The sequence below is a fragment of the Sebastes fasciatus genome, chromosome 20, assembly GCF_043250625.1.
Source record: "Sebastes fasciatus isolate fSebFas1 chromosome 20, fSebFas1.pri, whole genome shotgun sequence".
NCBI classification, from domain to species: domain Eukaryota; kingdom Metazoa; phylum Chordata; class Actinopteri; order Perciformes; family Sebastidae; genus Sebastes; species Sebastes fasciatus.
In genome coordinates, this window is record NC_133814.1 from 26,240,244 (window position 1) to 26,259,987 (window position 19,744).

General features: G+C 42.0%; 2 long non-coding RNA genes across 3 annotated transcripts in view; one reads left to right on the forward strand and one right to left on the reverse strand.

The window, feature by feature from the left end:
• The window catches only part of LOC141758225 (uncharacterized), a 133,255-nt gene that overhangs the window by 60,092 nt on the left and 53,419 nt on the right, over window positions 1-19,744 (forward strand). The gene's annotated exons all lie outside the window — the stretch shown is intronic.
• LOC141758227 (uncharacterized) lies at window positions 915-14,742 on the reverse strand. Its single transcript, XR_012591839.1, has 2 exons — window positions 14,667-14,742; window positions 915-1,875 (listed from the first exon to the last, which is right to left on the reverse strand). It is a non-coding gene; the product is annotated as an uncharacterized LOC141758227 (long non-coding RNA).

Consider the following 19,744-nt stretch of genomic DNA (forward strand, 5'->3'; position numbering starts at 1 on the left):
TTGACATTTGGAGATTTCTGCAAGAATTGCATTTTTTGGCGATAGGATGGCGAGCACTTCTGTTGTGTAAACTGCTCAGAAACCCCCTTATTGTCAATCTAGCTAGGAAAGCCATCCATCCTCTGAATGCTCTAGGTCTCTAGTTTGATCCATCCATCCTTTGAATGCTCTAGGTCTCTAGTCTGATCCATCCATCCTCTGAATGCTCTAGGTCTCTAGTTTGATCCATCCATCCTCTGAATGCTCTAGGTCTCTAGTCTGATCCATCCATCCTCTGAATGTTCTAGGTCTCTAGTTTGATCCATCCATCCTCTGAATGCTCTAGGTCTCTAGTTTGATCCATCCATCCTCTGAATGCTCTAGGTCTCTAGTATGATCCATCCATCCTCTGAATGCTCTAGGTCTCTAGTTTGATCCATCCATCCTCTGAATGCTCTAGGTCTCTAGTTTGATCCATCCATCCTCTGAATGTTCTAGGTCTCTAGTTTGATCCATCCATCCTCTGAATGCTCTAGGTCTCTAGTCTGATCCATCCATCCTCTGAATGCTCTAGGTCTCTAGTCTGATCCATCCATCCTTTGAATGCTCTAGGTCTCTAGTGTAGGGATTCTACTTTAGTAGGTTTTGGTTGTTAGCAAATTAATTAATAAATAATAATAGAATTATTAATATTAATAAAGATTATCAATAAACATTAATAATAAACGGGGCACCACCCTGGAATCAGGGACCAATGACCAAAACGTTAATATAGTCTCATTATATATACTAAACTATCAATTTGGAGCGTTGATTAATAATTAAATTAATAACTATAACCAAAATAGATAGTAAAGGTTGAAGGATATCGGAGTTCTGGACATAGCAGAGGTTGGCATTATTCACTCTTGTGCAACATTAAACAGACCAGCATGTATATTCCACAAACATTTATTTACAAGATAATAAAGGTTCAAAACACAATATTAATCTAACTAAATAACTAAACTAAACAAACCAAACACAGTGTGTGTGTGTGTGTGTGTGAGAGAGAGAGAGAGAGAGAGAGAGAGAGAGAGAGAGAAAGGGGGGGGAAACAAGATGGGTTCTTGTCTCAAAATGTCTGTATGGCCTACAAACAAAATGGCGGGCACTGTAAAACTACAAAGATGGCTGAATCAAAGATGGCGGAATCAAAGATGGCCATCAGCATGTCACCACATGACCTCTTTGTTCTTCTGAGAAGAAGGACAGAGGGGGAGGGGGGGGGGGGGGTGATGTGGGGTTAAGATTATCTGAAGCTGTATGTTTATGTTTAACTAATTCACAGTTTCTGTATGTGATCTTTATGTGTGTTAGATATGCAGTGGGTTAGAAAAGATGGTTAGTTTGCATGCAAGACCTTGTCTATGTGAAGCATAAACTAAACACATCAGATGTGGCGAAGCCAGCTACCCAAAAATCAAATACAGATAAATCAACACAGTCAAACTCAATGAATAACATTAAACCAAATCAATACAAGTACTTTCTAGAAATCAAAGTTGAACAGTCTTGCTCAGCCATGTGCGATTGCTAATGCTAAGGTAAGCCCAGTACGTTACCGATCCATGGAAGAAAAGGGTTTGTGATTCCATGTGTTGAAGTTGTGGTTCCAAATCAAAGATGTCGTCTTTGATGTGCACAAATCAAGTTGTGCAGATTGGAGGAAGCTGGTCGCTCCAATACTTCTTCCTTTTGGTTCCTTTAGTTGCTATGACTGTTTCCTAACAGAACATAGAATCAGAGAGCAGAGCTGCTTCCGGTCTGGAGCGCAGCATCTCACCTCCAGCAGGTCAGCTTGTTGAGGAGGATGAGTAGAAAAAGAACTGTGGCTCACCTCCAGCAGCTGGTCAGCTTGGGTCAGGAGGTGAAGAGCAAAGAGCAGAAAGAGGAGGAACAAAGGACATTCCTCTGGTTTTGTTCTGGCTGAATTTCACACCTCTGGGTGAAATGTTACTGTAGCCAATGAGGACTGAGATCCAGAGTCAAGGATCGTGTTACTGAGTTCATGAAGTGACTGTCTCTGCCACCAGAAATGGCAGGTCCCTACACTAGTTTCATCCATCCATCCTCTGAATGCTCTAGGTCTCTAGTTTGATCCATTCATCCTTTGAATGCTCTAGGTCTCTAGTTTCATCCATCCATCCTCTGAATGTTCTAGGTCTCTAGTTTGATCCATCCATCCTCTGAATGCTCTAGGTCTCTAGTCTGATCCATCCATTCTCTGTATGCTCTAGGTCTCTAGTTTGATCCATCCATCCTCTGAATGCTCTAGGTCTCTAGTTTGATCCATCCATCCTCTGAATGCTCTAGGTCTCTAGTTTGATCCATCATCCTCTGAATGCTCTAGGTCTCTAGGTTGAACCATCCATCCTCTGAATGCTCTAGGTCTCTAGTTTGATCCATCCATCCTCTGAATGCTCTAGGTCTCTAGTTTGATCCATCCATCCTCTGAATGCTCTAGGTCTCTAGTTTGATCCATGCATCCTCTGAATGTTCTAGGTCTCTAGTTTGATCCATCCATCCACTGAATGCTCTAGGTCTCTAGTTTGATCCATCCATCCTCACAATGCTCTAGGTCTCTAGTTTGATCCATCCATCCTCTGAATGTTCTAGGTCTCTAGTCTGATCCATCCATCCTCTGAATGCTCTAGGTCTCTAGTCTGATCCATCCATTCTCTGTATGCTCTAGGTCTCTAGTTTGATCCATCCATCCTCTGAATGCTCTAGGTTTCTAGTTTGATCCATCCATCCTCTGAATGCTCTAGGTTTCTAGTTTGATCCATCCATCCTCTGAATGCTCTAGGTCTCTAGTTTGATCCATCCATCCTCTGAATGTTCTAGGTCTCTAGTTTGATCCATCCATCCTCTGAATGCTCTAGGTCTCTAGTTTGATCCATCCATCCTCACAATGCTCTAGGTCTCTAGTTTGATCCATCCATCCTCTGAATGTTCTAGGTCTCTAGTCTGATCCATCCATCCTCTGAATGCTCTAGGTCTCTAGTCTGATCCATCCATCCTCTGAATGCTCTAGGTCTCTAGTTTGATCCATCCATCCTCTGAATGCTCTAGGTCTCTAGTTTGATCCATCATCCGCTGAATGCTCTAGGTCTCTAGTTTGATCCATGCATCCTCTGAATGTTCTAGGTCTCTAGTTTGATCCATCCATCCTCTGAATGCTCTAGGTCTCTAGTTTGATCCATCCATCCTCACAATGCTCTAGGTCTCTAGTTTGATCCATCCATCCTCTGAATGCTCTAGGTCTCTAGTCTGATCCATCCATTCTCTGTATGCTCTAGGTCTCTAGTTTGATCCATCCATCCTCTGAATGCTCTAGGTCTCTAGTTTGATCCATCCATCCTCTGAATGCTCTAGGTCTCTAGTTTGATCCATCATCCTCTGAATGCTCTAGGTCTCTAGGTTGAACCATCCATCCTCTGAATGCTCTAGGTCTCTAGTTTGATCCATCCATCCTCTGAATGCTCTAGGTCTCTAGTTTGATCCATCCAGCCTCTGAATGCTCTAGGTCTCTAGTTTGATCCATGCATCCTCTGAATGTTCTAGGTCTCTAGTTTGATCCATCCATCCTCTGAATGCTCTAGGTCTCTAGTTTGATCCATCCATCCTCACAATGCTCTAGGTCTCTAGTTTGATCCATCCATCCTCTGAATGTTCTAGGTCTCTAGTCTGATCCATCCATCCTCTGAATGCTCTAGGTCTCTAGTCTGATCCATCCATTCTCTGTATGCTCTAGGTCTCTAGTTTGATCCATCCATCCTCTGAATGCTCTAGGTCTCTAGTTTGATCCATCCATCCTCTGAATGCTCTAGGTCTCTAGTTTGATCCATCATCCTCTGAATGCTCTAGGTCTCTAGTTTGATCCATGCATCCTCTGAATGTTCTAGGTCTCTAGTTTGATCCATCCATCCTCTGAATGCTCTAGGTCTCTAGTTTGATCCATCCATCCTCACAATGCTCTAGGTCTCTAGTTTGATCCATCCATCCTCTGAATGTTCTAGGTCTCTAGTCTGATCCGTCCATCCTCTGAATGCTCTAGGTCTCTAGTCTGATCCATCCATCCTCTGAATGCTCTAGGTCTCTAGTTTGATCCATCCATCCTCTGAATGCTCTAGGTCTCTAGTTTGATCCATCATCCTCTGAATGCTCTAGGTCTCTAGTTTGATCCATGCATCCTCTGAATGTTCTAGGTCTCTAGTTTGATCCATCCATCCTCTGAATGCTCTAGGTCTCTAGTTTGATCCATCCATCCTCACAATGCTCTAGGTCTCTAGTTTGATCCATCCATCCTCTGAATGTTCTAGGTCTCTAGTCTGATCCATCCATCCTCTGAATGCTCTAGGTCTCTAGTTTGATCCATGCATCCTCTGAATGTTCTAGGTCTCTAGTTTGATCCATCCATCCTCTGAATGTTCTAGGTCTCTAGTTTGATCCATCCATTCTCTGTATGCTCTAGGTCTCTAGTTTGATCCATCCATCCTCTGAATGCTCTAGGTCTCTAGTTTGATCCATGCATCCTCTGAATGCTCTAGGTCTCTAGTCTGATCCATCCATCCTCTGAATGCTTTAGGTCTCTAGTTTGATCCATGCATCCTCTGAATGTTCTAGGTCTCTAGTTTGATCCATCCATCCTCTGAATGCTCTAGGTCTCTAGTTTGATCCATGCATCCTCTGAATGTTCTAGGTCTCTAGTTTGATCCATCCATCCTCTGAATGCTCTAGGTCTCTAGTTTGATCCATGCATCCTCTGAATGCTCTAGGTCTCTAGTCTGATCCATCCATCCTCTGAATGCTTTAGGTCTCTAGTTTGATCCATGCATCCTCTGAATGTTCTAGGTCTCTAGTTTGATCCATCTATCCTCTGAATGCTCTAGGTCTCTAGTTTGATCCATGCATCCTCTGAATGTTCTAGGTCTCTAGTTTGATCCATCCATCCTCACAATGCTCTAGGTCTCTAGTTTGATCCATCCATCCTCTGAATGCTCTAGGTCTCTAGTCTGATCCATCCATCCTCTGAATGCTCTAGGTCTCTAGTTTGATCCATGCATCCTCTGAATGTTCTAGGTCTCTAGTTTGATCCATCCATCCTCTGAATGCTCTAGGTCTCTAGTTTGATCCATGCATCCTCTGAATGTTCTAGGTCTCTAGTTTGATCCATCCATCCTCACAATGCTCTAGGTCTCTAGTTTGATCCATCCATCCTCTGAATGCTCTAGGTCTCTAGTTTGATCCATGCATCCTCTGAATGTTCTAGGTCTCTAGTTTGATCCATCCATCCTCACAATGCTCTAGGTCTCTAGTCTGATCCATCCATCCTCTGAATGCTCTAGGTCTCTAGTTTGATCCATGCATCCTCTGAATGTTCTAGGTCTCTAGTTTGATCCATCCATCCTCACAATGCTCTAGGTCTCTAGTCTGATCCATCCATCCTCTGAATGCTCTAGGTCTCTAGTTTGATCCATGCATCCTCTGAATGTTCTAGGTCTCTAGTTTGATCCATCCATCCTCTGAATGCTCTAGGTCTCTAGTTTGATCCATCCATCCTCACAATGCTCTAGGTCTCTAGTTTGATCCATCCATCCTCTGAATGCTCTAGGTCTCTAGTTTGATCCATGCATCCTCTGAATGTTCTAGGTCTCTAGTCTGATCCATCCATCCTCTGAATGCTCTAGGTCTCTAGTCTGATCCATCCATCCTCTGAATGCTCTAGGTCTCTAGTCTGATCCATCCATCCTCTGAATGCTCTAGGTCTCTAGTTTGTGGCTGTAAAATGTCATGAGGCTGTGATTATCCTAGAGGTCAACACAGACTCGTGGGTATCCATAGAACCCATTTACATCCACATATCTGGAGGTCAGAGGTCAAGGGGCCCCTTTGAAAAAAAGTCTAAATTCTCTGATTCCAGCTTCTTAAATGTGAATATTTTCTATTTTTTTACTCCTCTATGACAGTAATATATTTGAGTTGTGGACAAAACAAGACATTTGAGGACGTCGCATTTTTCACCATTTTCTGACACTTTATAGACCAAACAACTAATCGATTAATCAATATGAGGATACCAGTATCTTCACTTTAGCTTTAAAACTGAGCCCGTTACAACCTAAATATCGCAAGTTGCGTAATGCGTTAAAGAAATTAGTGGCGTTAAAACTAATTTGCGTTATTATCGCATTAATTTTGACAGCCCTAGTTCAAATATAATAACGACATTCAATAGTGGCGTTATATTTTATTGATAACAGCTGCATAGTTGTAATAATTATAACTCTGACGACTCCCACTGAAGCTCCCGTTAACATTAACCTCTGCATCGCTCCTCACATGTGATCCGGTGCCTTTAAGCTAAATGATTGCAGAAGAAAAAGAAAACGCTGGATGACCCACTTCACCCTGAGCTATTCTCAGATGTCCTTTAATATTATGCAACAGTTTGACCAGAGGCTGGAAGCACGGAGGTGACATTATAAATGATTTCTGTCCCACTAACCAACTTGTCATGCACCTCTGCAGTGACCGCCCCCGGCCTCTCTGGTGAAATCCCAGAGGGAGGTTGTACATCATGTGGATGTAAATGTGCATAGCATGAGAAAGACAAATTAAAGGTCACTTTTTCTTCCCCTCCCCAATCTCCTCTTTCTCTTTTCACTTCTTTGGAAAATTCTCTGGAGTTTATTTGTAGATTGAAACAGCGGAGGAGAACTGCTTGTAAGTGTTTCCAGCCATTTGGGTTTTTCCACGGTTTCACTTTTTAGTCCAGTCAGCACCTTTAGGACATATATACCTTCTCTGGTTGTCGACTACCGTGCTCATGCAGGCCTTTTATTATCAGGTTGTAAAGTAATATCTGCCTCTCTCAGACGGCCACGGTGATGACAAATAGAAGGATAAGAGACAGATAATGGTGATTTGTTGTGGACGGTGAGCAGCACAACATCAAAAGCAGGATTGAGATCGGAGCACAAGAAGCCCGGTAAGATGAGTGGAGCTGTGGGACTCTGAGCGTCAGGCAGCTGCATAACAAGCGAGAGAAACTCTGTGAACCCAGACACTTGAGAGTCAAGTTAAAAGCCGAATTAAAGGGAATATATCTTCCCATTCTGGAAGTGGGTGTTGAGTCATTGGAGAGGAAAAGAGGATGAGGAAATGTGGAGAAACTGTGTGAATCTCTCGAGGGGAATCGTCATAAAGACGTTGCTGAAAGGCCTCCTGATTTATGAGCCGCGGACACCGATCTGCTCCGAGATGCTCAGCTGTAGGAAACCAGTTTGTTGCAGCCGCTGTCCCAGTGGATAAAAACCACTGCAGCGCTGTCGCCGAGTCCCTCGCCAGTGCGCGGCGGTCTGGCAGGAGTCGGCAGGGCTTGACCGGGTCAAACCACCAATGTGAAAGGCAGTCAGGCCAGCGCAGCTCAGCTCAGCTCAGCACACCACAGTAAAGACAAGCTGTTTTACAGTCGCTTCCTCCTTATGTCACTCTTGAACTCTGCTTCTTGGCAGTTCTTCATGATCTCCTTTCCCTTTCTGTTATAAAGCTGCTCTCCGCCGCACCAAATCACAGCAAGAGGTAACTATGAGTGTTATGAGGCGAGGCTCCTTTTAATCTGGAAAGTTTATAACTTGACATTTTTTAAAACTGCAGCCCTTTGACCTACATGGCTTCTAGAGGTGATTAAGAGGTAAACCAGCTCTGGTGAGTCTAGTTTTCTCTCAGTTTTCTGTCGTTAGAGTTAGTTAAATAAGAATTATTTTTAGTATCAGTGAATGTATTGATTTGGCTTTTAGCCATGCTAGTGGGACGGCTCCGTGGCAATGTTGGTATGTTGTTGGTCCAGGCTGAAATAACTCCAAAACTATTGGATGGATTCCAGGGTTTCCTCCAGCGTATTGCTCCGTTTCCTCCGGCCTGTATTCTAAGATGCTTTTCAAACTAAAAATGAGCAAACTCCTTTAAGGAATAACTCAGTGTGTACTTTAGGGCGTGTGCTTAATGTTAACGAGAGAGACAGAGAGAGACAGCGAGGGAGTGTGTGACGGACTGACGGCGAGTATGAAGATAACAGTACAGCTGTGAGCGTAGCAGTGCAATGTGTGTAAAAAATCAATTCACATATGTATCGTGATTTTAAAAAAATGCCAGAATCGATATATTTGCTTCATTTGAGTCTATGTGGAGGTAGAAGGAAGTTACTGCTTCTATTGTTGTAGTCTGAGTAACGTGGCGTCATATCCGTTCCGTATCCGTCAACCAAAACAAACCACAGCTGGCCGCAACGAGGAAGTGGAAAACGACGGAGGGTCAGTGTGGATACGACCTGCATCCTCACATGTTAAATCCAGCGTGGTAAACACTACACATCCAGTAAAGGATGGAAACACTTTGGGTTTCACACATTGACAGGAAAAGCAGAGCTAGATATCACGGCTAAAGCTGCATGCTAACTCTGTCACGGACAGGAAACGTTATCGTATCGCGGTAACGTTGCGGTCGAGCCGGCCGTCGCTCACATCTCCGTGGTCAAATGGGCCGACGCTACAACTGTCCACAGGGGCGTGTTTTATCGCGAGGGATCGCCATGAGACACAAGGCTCCTGATTGGACGAACACTTTCCCTCGTGTGCTGCTGCTCCCAGCCTTCAAACCGGAACCAACGTGGCGGCTCGTTTGGAAACTTTCTTCTCTCATGTCACGAAAATAGTTCACCGAAATGTGTTTCTGAAAATATTTTATGCAACAAATACGCCGTGCAGTTGCTGAATCTGTCTTCATTTTAGATCGACAACGTTTAGGTCAAAAGTTTCTAGGGAGTTTCCAGAGATGGCGAGTCACAACATCCACAGATTAGGCGTAGGTTTTACGCTGGATGTCCTTCCTGATGCGATCCCCCCCATTCACAGCACCCGGGAGGGATTGATATATATTTATGTAGCAGTCATGAAGACAAGCAATAAGTCCCTTTTAAAATGAATAACAGTTAAGAGCTTACTTTTGAAGTCATTACGGAGTCAGTGAGCTGTAGTCACATGTAAACATGTCCACTTGATCATGGAGCGGGCCCTGAGGCATGGCCCGGATGGGATGGGGCTTCATTCTGAACACTGCTGGTTCCTCCAGCTGGGCCTACAACCTCAACAGCATCACACACTCTGCCCCACCTGTGACAATAAACAGCTTTATGACCTCCTCCCGTCCACTGACGCCATTTAATGCTTTCACTGGGATCATCCTGGGGACACATCCAGCCACTCTACTACTCTCCTAAAAACATTTTAGTTTATATGTTTGCTATTTACTAGAAGGGATGTCACGATACCAGAGATTTAGTAGTTGATACCAATAACAGTGAAATTCCATGATTCTTGATACCCAATCTTTTATCTTTTATTACTTTTTGCGTACTGGTTTTTGTTAGGAAGTTAAACAGGTCATAATTACCTCTCAAATATCTATTTTATATTGCTTTGAAAATATCTCTTTTAAAGGGACTGTTTGTAAGAATCATAAATGTCTTGTTAACAGCGACACCTGTGGCCGTTAAGTCAACTAAAGTCAGCGTCCTGTTGCTCAGGCTTGTGCTCGCTCTACATAGACATGAACGAGCATCGGTCAACACAGCGAGGAGACACACGTCAGCTAAAAGCACAATATCACTCTATATTTCAGCTGCTTGGCAGTAATGTTAGCTGACCAGACCAAGGTCTCTCCATGAATCAATGCTGATCCTAGTGTTGGCTTTTCCCGCCTCAGCCTCCCGACCGCAGCCGGAGGGAACGGGGGAGACGCCGGAGTTTTGGTCGGAGACGATAACGTTTCTCTCTGCGGAGCCCCGTCACTTCACAAGACACGGGAAACCTCTGTTGGTCTGGAGGAGCTGCAGCAGTTATTTCTGCACAAACGTCCACTGAACATTCACTAGATATTCTCAGAGCTAAACTAACTCTTCTGCAGTGTGTAGTGTGCGCGCATGCACGTGAGAGGTGGAGCGAGCTGAGCGAGTGAGAACAGATTATTTAAACAGCGCTTGTATAGGAATGATTCTGTCCCAAGTTTTTTGATCCATATAAGCGGTTTCCACTGTATCGGTGTACCGTGCAACACTGCTTCTGACATTCACGTATTCATACACACATACGCTGATGTCAGAGTTCTGCCATACAAGGTGAAGAGCTGCTCATCAGGGTCTAACGTTGATCTTCTGATTAGTGGACGACCCGCTCTACCTCCTGTGCCACAGCCGTTGCTGTTTCGTTGGCGGTAACAGCCACAGGTGGCTTGATGCCACTTATTTATTTCCAATACCGCAACACCTGCTGATACTGATGCCAATCTGACATAGATGTAAAAGACCACGCAGCTCTAGTTACCACATTATATGTCAGGGTATATTAGTCTTTTATTTTGATGTATCTGACACTGATACTGGGTTAGGGTCAACCCATGACCTTTACTACATAAGATGCAGTGTGACTATACATCAGGTCGTCCATACATCCACACAGACAGCCTCTCATGTACAGTTCAGTAGTACTTTACTTTAGTTCATTGAGAAGTGAATGAATGGCCAGACAGATTAATTGATCTCAGATGTGTGAATGGTTCCAGTCCTGGTGAGAAAGTTAGTTCTAGCTTTCTCTTTTACAGCCTCTGGCTTCTTTATGCATTTATATATTTGTGTTTTTTTTTGTTTTTTGTGGGACCATATTCTGCCCAGTCCTCATAACTCCTTAAAGTCACACAGACTCATTAAAGTGATTGATTGGCTGCTCAGGGCTTTGCTTTTTCCACCGGCTTTTTTTACCTGTTTTGATCTCTCTTTTCTTTCCCCGTTGAAAAATGTATACGACGTATGTCACCGCGTACCGTAGTCGTCGGAGTTACACGCTCTGATTGCCCGGCGGCTCTTTTCCGGGGCAGCGTTTAAACGGCTCTGTAGGTTAAGGAGTGTTAAAGAGCCACACACATGGTTTTCCTAAGCTGTAAATTTTATGGATAATTTCTGATGTGGTTACAGATTTATACCCCCCCGACTACAGTAAGCGCAGCAGCTGCAGGTAATTACTCGCTCACCCCTCCTCGCTCTACCTCAACTTGTTCACTCTGTGTGTCTCTTCGTCTCTCTCTGACTCCACCGTGGCCTCCGACTCATTCGGACGATGTGTTGGGATGAGAAAGTGATGCACATTTATCTACTGACACCGAGATTAGAGATGTTCCGATACCATTCTTTCCTTCCCGATTCCGATACCTGAACTTGTGGTATCGGCCGATACCATGTACCGATTCGATACCAACGTGATAAAATAATATATAGTTGTCATAATTATTATTTAACAGCTGTTTACTACTGAACATGCATGGATGTGATATGATTACTATCTGTGTTGTCTGGCCTGGCTCAGGTTAAACCCTGTAAAACGTTAACAGATTATCTGCTGTGAAATGTTGCCAAACAGTTGACATGTTCCTCGCTCTGACTTCCGTCACCGTCACCCTCTCCACCAGCACCGCACTGTTGTTGTTTGCTGTCGTCACTTGACAAACTACCTGCAATCAGTTCTTCTTCGCTGCTCTAAAACAGTAGTAGCCAGTGGCGGCCATGATACATCCAGGGAGACAGCACAGTGAAGGCTACTGTTTTGGAGCGGCAAAGAAGAATTGATTTCCGGTAGGGATGCGCCGATACCGATACCAGTATCGGGTATAGGGTCCGATACTGTGCTCATGTACTCGTACTCGCAAAACGGCTCCCATACAACGGCACCAATACCACTTTACGGCAGCGTGACGTTAACCTCTCTTCACCATCTTTCAGGTCCTATCGCTCACGCTGGTGGTGACCCAGCGGGGCCGGGATCCCACCTCAGCCGTCGCGCGCTGGCCCTCAATTATATTGCGCCACGGGGTTTTGCTTGCACTAGGTGCTGTCCTAGAGCTGGTTGCGGTGCACCACCTCGTATGCGGGACTCCCCAGCCTACCGTGTGTCGCTCACACCCTCCAGCTGGCTGTTAATGAGGGGCTTTTGGCACAGAGAAGCACTCGTATCGGTACTCGGTATCGGCAAGTACCCAAATGCAAGTACTTGTACTTGTACTCGGTCTGAAAAAAGTGGTATCGGTGCATCCCTAATTTCCGGTTAAATACGTTTTTCTGGGTAATAGTTTGGACACATTTACGATACTGGTATTGGTATCGGAACAGCTCTAATGGAGATATTGAGATATTGAGACACTGAGGCGGAGATCAGAAACACTCCAGAACATTAAGCCAACCTTTGACTCCAGTAACGTGCCTTTATACTTCACATGCAATAAGAGATTAACGAGAATAATGACTATTGTTGAGTAAGAATTGTGTGTCCCCAAAATGTAAACATTTCAGCTTTTACTTTTACCTTTAAATTAACATTTTCAAACTGAAATCATGAAAATAATAATAATAATAATCATCTGACAGTTAAAAAATATAGTGTGTACTGGAAGACAAAAACAGGTCGACATGATAAAATCCAACAAATAAGCCTTAACCTAAACTTGACAGTAAGATAAACTCTACAATTCTTCACTATGTGTACTTTTACGTTGGATGAGGTTATTTTATTGCTAATACAAACATTTTGAATGAAGGACTTGAGTATTTTTATTTGACATTTAAAAGTCAAACAGAAATCCAAATTAGATTTTTCCTAAGAATTCAAAAGGTATAACCTCGGTACCTTTTCTACTTATTTGGTCAAAACTTTAACTACAAAAAAAATAAATAATACTACATATTTCTGCAGTGATAGCATCGCCTCTATTAGTTTTCTCCAGGGTGTGAATTTTTGGTTTTCATGATGACGGAGGTGCTGTAAAATGAATGGTGCAATATTTTTTATTATATTATTATATTGAGCGGGAACTAAAAATAGTTTGTTTTATCACTTTTTCCAAATCCCCAGCTGCATTGTTGCTTTGCCCATCTGTGACCTCAGCTCTCCGTTACTCCAGCTGCTCATTTCAGTCACGCAGTAACGCACGACGTTCTGACATAACACGACTACGTTGTTCTGACAATCTGCTCGTTTGCCGTCACATCTGGACTCACGAAAGAAGGACTGTTAGCGATAGTATTAGCATTAGCCTTTATAAAATGGTACACTTAGTGTGCAGGGGCTGCACAATAGAGCTGCATGATATTGGAAAAAATAACTGATTGCAATATATTTTTTCTACGATATATATATAACTATATAACAATATGAAAAAATACTGGAATATTCACCCTAAAATGTGTACATTTTAAAGTTAGGCGCATCAATCTGAGCAATTAAATCACAAACACATGGGTTTTAGAGATATGAATAGTGATGACATGGCAAAAAAAAATCACACCCGCAATTTAATTTCTACGGGTACTGCTGCAGCTCCAAGTTATAATCCGGCAACACTAATGTGCCAAATGATTTGAGTCCTCGGATGATGACAGCATCATCACAGCTGGAAAGCATAACTGTCTCTGTACTGGGATGTTTGTTTTCCCTCTTCTGCTTTACATACAAAATAATGATGAAATTTCAGCATTTCTCTTTTCTTTTATCTTTATTTTATTTTAGGGCTTTCAATCGATTGAAATAGTTAATCGCAATTATTCGCAAATTCATCGCACATTTTTCATCTGTTCAAAATGTCTCTTAAAGGGAGATTTGTTTATTTAATACTCTTATCAAGTGGGCAAATATACTGCTTTTAATTGCTTTTACATTTAGCATAACTTTGGAGTATTATTTAACCTCCTTCACTACAATCTAGTATGACATGGTTGGTACCAATCGATTCTTTAGGTTTTGTAGTTTCATATGATACCAGTATCTTCACTCAGCTTTAAAAGTTATGTTAATGCGTTAAAGAAATTAGTGGCTTTAAAACTAATTTGCGTTAACACGTTATCGCGTTAACCTTGACGGCCCTACTTTATTTGCATATTGAGGTAACCCAAAAGTAACAGAAAGTAATCAAATTACATTACTTTAATATTGTGATACTTGGATTAGGTTACTGACTACAATTTTTAACAGGTAATTAGTAATTGTAACGAAATACATTTTTAAAGTAACCCTCCCAACCCTGATAATGTGTATCAACAATCAAAGGACATACATACAATATGACGTTTTACAGTTGGTAGCACATCATGGAAGTTGACCGCGCATATTCAGAGACTGAGAGACTGGAGTCACTTTCTCCAAAAAATTGATAGTTAGGGCTGTCAATCAATTAAAATATTTAATCCCGATTAATTACAAATTAATCACATTTTTTATCTGTTCAAAATGTACCTTAAAGGGAGATTTGTCAAGTATTTAATACTCTTATCAACATGGGAGTGAATAAATATAAAAAACAACCTTCAAACAACCAGCAAGGTGTAATTGAATAAAGGAATATACAGTATGCATTTGGTGAAGTGGCCAAGGAGGTTTAATAATAATTAGTCAGTATTTTTAAGAACATGCAATTATTTTCCAGAGCATTTATTCTGAATAAAAAGTAAAATTTGCAGGTTTTAGGATCTAAATCAATTTTTTTGGTCATCCCCAGATTTGACTGACGTGCAACAGAAACAATAGATTTCACAGATTGACTCCTACCTTTTTTTCTTTGTAAAAAGAGATGCTGAACCAGTCGCAGGAATGTCTGCAACTGAGTTGAAAAGCTCTCCGCGAGTAGTGTGAACCAGTGCGAGTAGTCCATCCTGGAGGATGTGGCTGACTTCTGAAACAAAGGTGCTACCTCTACCACTAAGCCCTACACCTATGGCAACAGCAGCTATTGATATCTACAACAGTAGGCCTACAAGCCAATTGAGCCTTGCAAACACCACAAAGCAAAAACTCACCGGACAGCCAAAAGTTAAAAAAAAAAAAACGTATTGGAGGATGTTAAAGCTGTAAAAATTGTTAGATTAGATAGCATACCAGAAAACATATAATTCTACATCACAATCATTCAAGTTCATCAAAATCATGCATTTTTTTAAGAAAAACATTCTCCGCGACTAAATTTATATTGAAGTTAAAAATTATTTAACTATCAAAATAAGATCCAGCATGCTAGAAATCACATACTTTGACACCAAGATCACTCAAATTGACCAAGTAGATGAATTTCTATGAGAGAAACCATTAACGGCAGGTCAATTTGGCGGCCATCTTGAAAAATGGCCGCCGTATTGGATTTTCAAGTGGCCGATCGTTTATATTTGCTAAGTGACCCCTCGGGAATCATCATGCCAAATTTGGTGCTTGTATCACTATTTGCACGATTTTTCCACTATCCGCTCCACTAAGTAGAACAACCAACGGTCACCTGCTGGAATGAGACGGCCCGCTCGTCACTGCATAAACTAAAGATTAACGCCTCCCTTCAGCATCACATGGTGTCACACAGACACACAGAAATTTAGCGTAAGTTTGGAGTGATATTTAACCTCCTTTGAGAAAAGCTAGTATGACATGGTTGGTACCGATGGATCATCAGGTTTTTTAGATTCATATGATACCAGTATCTTCCCTCTAGCTTTCCTAAAAAACCTCAAGTTGCGTTAGTGGCGTTAAACGAATTTGCATTAACGCGTTATTATCACGTTAACTTTGACAATTGCACAATAGCTGCAGCGTCATTCTATTTCTTTTAACAAAAACTGGCAGAATTCAGGTAAAGGATGTGACTATTTCCCTTCAAACTGCTTGTGGTCGGGTTCACGGCCCCCCGTCTACAAACCCGTGTCACCTCCGTCTCATCAGTCAACAGTTGCAGGCTGATAAATCAGTCAGAACAGGACCTTGGCAGCCCGTGGCGTGAGGTGCACTCAGTACACTCTCCCAGGCTGCACTGGGGTGAGGTCCCACCATGCTCTCATGCCCATAACTCAACTGCAGCCAAACCAACTCATTAGTGAAACAATCCTCACCACGCACTGGTGTGTGTGTGTGTGTGTGTGTGTGTGTGTGTGTGTGTGTGTGTGTGTGTGTGTGAGAATGAGCAAATGAGAGAGTAAAGGGTGAGATTTCATGTTGTTCTGGAAGATTTGTCATCACAAGCTCAGAACGCATTATATTGTTACAATATCTCTCGTATTCCAACTACCTGTAACATTTTCCGATTTGCTAATATTTTCCATGATATTTTCCCACATTCGCTCAATCACTCCCAACACATTATCCACACATTATCCAGTCTTTTGCTTGCACAATGTTTATTCACGTTACACAATATTCCAAATGAGTGCCCCCTATTTAATGTGCTTATTAACCTTTAGAAAAACAGACGTTACGAATGCGTGTGTATAAGCAACACCTCAAAGCTGACGGCGAAGACTTTAATGAGGGAATGTTAGCCGCTAACTGAGCTCTCTGGCAAACGCACTTCAGTAATCCATTTATACACACTGCGCCTTTCCGTCAGACCTGCTCGTTAAATCATTAAAACGTGTGGATGTTGCAGCTCCAACACTGTGTGACAAAGTGCTCATTAGCATCCGCAGGTTTTTGTCCTGAACGCCCGCCGATTAATGTCCTGCTGAATCCCGCTGTATGGATGTTATTCTAAGGGAAACGGAGCTGGGGAATATATTTGACTTTACATTAACAAGCCAGTTCAATATCTTTGCATTAAAAGCATACAGAAATATTAATAATCTGTGTATTCTTGAAGAACTGAAGGTCAGAAAGCTTCAGATTAGATGGGAAAACATCATTTTAATTGGACTCATAACTATTAGATATCCTATAACCTGAACATCTGAGACATACAGTAGATGTGAGTGCTTCAAGGAAAACAAACTAAGCTTTACAGACCATTGGCACTATAACCTTTATTACCATTTACATACTGTCTTTTGTTTGAAATTAAACAGGTCATAATTTCCTCTCGATTATCTATTTTATAGTGCAGTGAAATTATCTCCTACAAACAACTGGATTTATTCAAGTTTCTCTTCAAAAACTACATTTTACATGATTACATTTGAACACATCATGATGGCGTTAGAATTTACCTTTAACCCAATACTCATTTTTACTGATAGAGCTGAACCTACAGTAACTGCGGTGCTGTAGAAAAACGAGTAGCGTCACATTTTCAGAATTTTGACATTGACTTGGTACCAAATTGTTGATTCTTGTGACATCCCTATCGTGCTATTGTGATAAGCTAGTTTGGTTTTACAATAGAAACACTGCACAGAGTTTTTGTTTTGTTTCAGCTTGAGATGATCCCAAACTTTGGACACTTTTCTGTCATTTTCTTTAGCCTTTAGTCTCGAAAGCATCCGTCCACGGAGCGGACTCGTACTAATCCTCATACAACGGTGCCTGTGATATCTTATGAAAAGTTATTCCTCATTTTCGTGCATTCTCCTACGAATGTCCAGCAACACATGTCAATTTCCGCTCGTCACATGCATATCGTTTGCGGGACTCCCCAGCCTGCCGTGTGTCGCTCTCACCCTCCAGCTGGCTGTTAACGAGGGGCTTTTGGCACAGAGAAGTACTCGTATCGGTACTCGGTATCAGCGAGTACCCAAATGTAAGTACTTGTACTCGGTCTGAAAAAAGTGGTATCGGTGCATCCCTAGTTTAGGCAATAAAATGACTTAGTTAGGTTTAAGAAAAGTAACGGTTTGGGTTAAAATAACTCAGGAAGTGGCGCTACCGAAGTACGGAAGTTACGTGACAAATAAATCGGGACACGAACAGCAGTCTCCTCCCTATACGGTATTTATCGATCTTTATACTTCCTGGTTCATGATTACGTGGATTAAATGCGCATTGATTTAATTGGATATATATGAATTCCAGTGCATTTGTTTTCATATTTATAGCTATAACGGTGTATGAGAACAGCCTGGTGAAACACCGTACACTATATAGTTATATGGATTAATCAAATCTTCGATGTAAAGAATTAGCATAGATGTTGTTTTAGTTATCGAAGTACTCGAGGAATCCTTTCAGCCGTACTTCCAACCCCTCGTTCCCATGAGCTTCAATTAGAGAGAGGGCTTATCATTAGACGCCAGTGTCCAGCATGCTTACCTCTGAAAAAAAACAATTTATCATCTTGAATTTCATTTTTGAGCTTTATGGGATGTGAGGTACAGAACAGTCAGGACCTCACTTTGAGGGTCTTCCAGTTCTTCTCTTATTAATCTGCGGCTATAAAGGCAAATAACAGAAGAAAATCAAGTCATAACGAGGGTTACAGTTCACTTTTCCTGTCCTGTCTACATGAAGAATTTACTGCTACGACTTTGAACTAACAACCAAATAGTAAATCACTCCCACCAGAACAAAGCGGAGGAACGCTGCAGGCAAGAAGTGAGTGTTCATCTCATTAGAAAGAGCTTATTAGGTTGTTTCTTGTTCGGCCACAGACACATTATTGTGTGGAGTAATAACTTTGTAAGGGTGCATTTTAATTGCATCCTTGCCTTCTGTTGTAGCGACTATTCAATGATTATACATGTTTCAGTGTATAAATCAGCTCAGCTCACACACACTCAGGCTGGACTCAATTATTTGGCCCAGTTGGGTTGATTCTGATTGTTGGACAAGCAAATGAGACACGACATGGAAAAACATATCCCTTTTTATATGAACCTGAAAGTGCTTTAAGTGTGAGCTCTGCCTGCCCGTTTGACTTGATGTATTGTTTGGGAAAATTGAAACAACCTTTTTATTCTTTTAAAAGTCAGTTGAGCTTCCTTTCTCTCCCCCCCTCCCCACACACCACCTCTTTTTATTCTTTGTTATGTATTTCTTGGCATGAGCAGAGCTGAACAGCAAATACCTTGTTGATCGAGTCACCAGGCAAATAAAAGCACACCGACAGAATAATGAAATGATTTCTGCTGACGGCTACAGTTTGCAGTTTGAGTGATCTGTTGGGACACTGTGAACGGTCACAGTCATGTGTGGAACACGTTTCAAATCATTTGCACACATTTTACAATTTCATGTGGCATAAGTTTGTTTGTGTAATATATTTTATTGTTAGAGTTCAGGGAAGAGTACCAGGTGTGTTGGTGGTGATGTGCACCTTGTGAGTTGTTCTGGGTCTCCTCATCAGCCAAACCAAACACCAGTCGGATGCCGGGACACTTTTAATTCACTTTATACAGTTTACATCATCAGTTTGGTCCAAAAGACTTCCTCTGCTGTCTTTTCAAAGTACTGTTCTTGAACATGAATGTGTCTTAAGTCTGGCCCAAACTAAAAGACTTTATAAACAGTTTTGTTCCTGTAGTGTGTGGAGAGCAACAATTTTGACAAAACAGATTAATTCATGAACAACAACAGTCCCGACTAAAAAAATCTTGCAAAATCTCTGGCAATGAAAGGTGACTTTAGTGTGAACAAACATGGCGGACGACGGGCAGGAAGAATTAGTGATGTTAGATTTTACTTTGTACTGAAAATTCATAAAGACACGTTAAAATAACACTTGTGTTGTTGCCACAAATCAACAAGTTTGTTCTCCATTTCTGAGCCCCATCTCACTGCTACTTTATGCTTCATGTTTAGCATTAGCTCATTCGTTAGCCGCGGCCGGCCGTCGGACAGTTTGGGGCCGTCGGGGACCGCTGCCGGTCTAGTTTTTGCAGCGTGTCCCGTATCGGCGGCTCTAGTCTGCCCGTGTCTTGAGTTTTTTCGGCCGATTCAGCATG